This window comes from Otolemur garnettii, unplaced genomic scaffold (genome assembly GCF_000181295.1).
Source record: "Otolemur garnettii isolate 467f Iridium unplaced genomic scaffold, OtoGar3 scaffold00025, whole genome shotgun sequence".
Lineage (NCBI taxonomy): Eukaryota > Metazoa > Chordata > Mammalia > Primates > Galagidae > Otolemur > Otolemur garnettii.
This window is the reverse complement of record NW_003852420.1, coordinates 21,681,057-21,684,673: the sequence shown is the minus strand read 5'-3', so window position 1 is coordinate 21,684,673 and position 3,617 is coordinate 21,681,057. Positions and strand designations below refer to the sequence as shown.

Here is a 3,617-nt window from a genome sequence, read left to right as displayed (position 1 = left end):
GCTTTTTTTTTTTGAGAGAGAGAGTTTCACTATGTTGCCCTCAATAGAGTGCTGTGGCATCATAGCTCACAGCAACCTCAAACTCTTGGGCTTCAGGAATTCTCTTGCTTCAGCCTCCTGAGTAGCTAGGACTACAGGCACCTACCACAATGCTGCTATTTTGGGGGTTGCAGTTGTCATTGTTGTTTAGCAGGCCCAGGCCAGACTTGAACTCACCAGCTTTGGTGTAGGTGGCCAGCACCCTACTCACTGAGGCACCCTACAGGCACCAAGCTAAGAGAATTGCTTAAGCCCAAGAGTTTGAGGTTGCTGTGAACTATGACACCGCAGCACTCTACCCAGGGTGACAGCTTGAGACTGTCTCTAAATAAATAAATAAATAAGCAGGTGTCTGGGTTGAACTGCATGAGGTGGTGGTCTCCACAGGAGTTAAAGTTTCTTGTAATCTTTGCTTGTTGGGAGAACTTGAAGAAGGACAAAAGGAGTAGGTGATGGTACAGTTAGCTGGGGCCTTGAAGATGATAAAGCTAAGACACCTACAAGGTGAACAGGCATGATTGTTGGACCACCAAGGACAAATTAGGAAAACAGAATAAATAGCTTGAAAGTAGAATGTGAACTAAATGCCCTGAAGCTCCTCCATCAGTTAGATTTGTAATGAAAATTAATATGAATGGAATAAATAATTCCAGTGGGATGGCAGATGCACATATCATACTAGTGTAAGCAAAATGGCAAAATTCACATAGCGTTAAAGTTATACTTCAAGAGCTAAGACAGCTAATGATGTCCAAAGAAAATATGAAGCTGCCACAGCCATCAGAAGGACAAACATACAACAATTAATTTTAGTGGATCTCAAACTTGTCTTAAATCAACAATGTTTTACTCACATTAATGTCTTAATTAAATATCACAATGCAAAATACCCACACATTAAGTAAAGGTAAACATGACCTGGACATTTATAAGAATATATTTTATATACGTACACCCATTATGTTTTCAAGTAACAGAAGGAAAAATGCAGCACTTTTTTTTTCTCTTGTTAAGGCACTGTCACTTAAACATAAACCTGGAATATACTCAAAATAGAATTCATGTTTACTCCATGAAAGTGTGAAGAGAGATGTCGGATGGCAGTGGAAGCATGCGTGTTTCTGAAAAGTAAAAATCTCAAGAAGGAAAAACAGAAATGGCAAGCTCTATCCATCTTGCTTGGTGAAAGAGCTGTAGTTGAAATTGTTTAAAGTAGCAGGTATAATGAATATTGTCTCAAATTGTGTTAATTTTTGAAGCATTGTGGGTACTGACTACTAGTAATATCAAAAATACGTTCAAGATTGTTTTGATACCTGTATTGATTTATTTAATTTCTTTTTTGAGATTTATTTAATTTCTTTCTCACTATGTCTCCTTCAGTAGAGTGCTGTGGTATCACAGCTCACAGCAACCTCAAACTCTTGGGTTTAAGTGATTCTCTTGCCTCAGCCTCCCAAGTAGCTGGGACTACAGGGACCTGCCACAGTGCCCAGCTTTTTTTGTTGTTGCAGTTGTTTAGCTGGCCCAGGCCAGGGTTGAACCCACCACCTTCGGATTCCAGTGGTGTGGCTGGCACCATAACCACTGTGCTACAGGCACAAGCTGATGATACCTGTATTTATAATAAAATGTTGGGGGACATTGATGAGTTTCTGTTAAAAGCTGTTTCTGTGTGTTATATGCGACAGACATGGTAAATATTTGTTTACAGGCTTTGTGTAATAAACCATGCGTTTAAGTTTAAGAGAAGTCAGCAAAAAGGAAGTAGATGTATGGATATGTGATTTTTGAGATTAAAGTTAGTCTTAAAATGCAAATAAAATGTGGAACATAAAAATAAATAAATAAAGTGCCTGTTAAAGTCTCTTACTCATTTTTGTATTGGATTGTCTGTCATTTTTTTGTAGTACATATATATTTTAGATATGAGTCCTGCTATGTATGGTTTGTACACGTGTGTTCCTTCAAAATTAATATATTGGAACTTAAACTCAAAGGTGATGGTAGGAGAAGTCAGGCATTTGGGGGATGATCAGGCCACAAGGACTCCACACTCATTGTGTTGGTCCATTTTGTGTTGCTATAAAGGAATACCTGAGACTGGGTAGTGTACAAAGAAAAGAAGTTTGCTTGGCTCATGGTTCTGCAGGCTATACAAGAGGCATCATACCAGCATCTTCTTCATCTTCCTTTGTTTGTTTTGGGGTGTTTTTGTTGTGGTTGTTGTTTTGTTGGTTTTTCAAGACAGAGACTCATTCTGTCATCTAGGCTAGAGTGCCCTGGGATCAGCCTAGCTCACAGCAACCTCAAACTTCTAGGTTCAAAAGATCTTCCACAATGCCCAGCAAATTTTTTCCTATTTTTAGTAGAAACAGGGTCTCACTCTTGCACAGGCTGGTCTTGAATTCTTGAGCTCAAGGGATCCTTCCACCCCCACCTCTCAGAGTGTTTAGGATTATAAGCCTGAGCCACTCCATCCGACTGGCCAAGTGAAAGCATTTTAGATCCTCCAGGTTACTAGACTAAGGTGACCAGGTTTTAGCATTGGTAAAGCAGGACACCATTGGGGGGGATGGTTCTTAATTAAAAATTTGGTCTATATGGAGCAACAAAAATTTTCATACAATGCAAAAATAGTATTATAACATATATATTTTTTAATTTCAACATAAGTACAATTTACAAATATAATACATTTTAAAAAATTATGTACAGGGTGGAGCCTGTGGCTCAAAGGAGTAGAGCCCTGGTCCACCTGGGTGACCTTGCCCAGGAGAGGAGTAGGGAGTTTACATTAGCCTTTTCATTTCCAAATGAAGTTACATTAACCTCTTCATTCCCAAATGGAGTTACCATTAACCTTTTCAGCAGCCAAAACCATATATTCCCTTCCCGTTGTCCCGCCATTCCCTAGCTTGTCGTGCATTCTTTCCAAAAATCGGGACTTTTTTAAAACGGCCTGGGATGCAGGACAAATTGTTAAAAATCGATACTGTCCTGCCAAAGGTGGGACGTCTGGTCACCTTATACTAGACAATTGCAGCATCTATTGCTACGTAACAAGAGGTGCTTTGTTATGCAGCAATTGATAATTGTTACAGAATTGATATCTAGAAATAGCATACTGCCATAACCAAAATTTAAAACATGTAGCATTGACACTGGGATCAGGCAGCAGGCAGAGTTTGGAAAAACCACAAGGAGACTCATTAGTGGAGGTTAGAAGGGCAGTGAGGAAAACCGTTACTGGAGCCTGAAGAAAGACTAAACCTGTGTTATACAGAAGCGAAATGCTTGGTAGCACTGTCACTTACAATGATTTAGAAGTTGGAAAACATACCTCACAACCTTGTAGATCTGGCTTCCATGCAGAATATTTAAAGTGTTTATTGATTTCTTTCAACCATGTATGATGTGCTGTGTGGGTCACACAAAACTTTTGAGACATACTGTGTTATGGTCCATTATTTCACTTCAAAGAATCACAGTTAACAGCATCCTTTCTTGATTCATCGTGCAAGTTTCAACATGCTCAGCTTATTGGTGTTGCTGAAAGAGCTTCATTTCTTTCTCTC

At 39.2% G+C, this 3,617-nt stretch overlaps 1 pseudogene; it reads left to right on the top strand.

Annotated features, from left to right (window-relative positions):
* The window catches only part of LOC100943759, a 4,698-nt pseudogene extending 3,852 nt beyond the window's left edge, over positions 1–846 (top strand).
* The last annotated feature ends 2,771 nt before the right edge of the window (positions 847–3,617 follow it).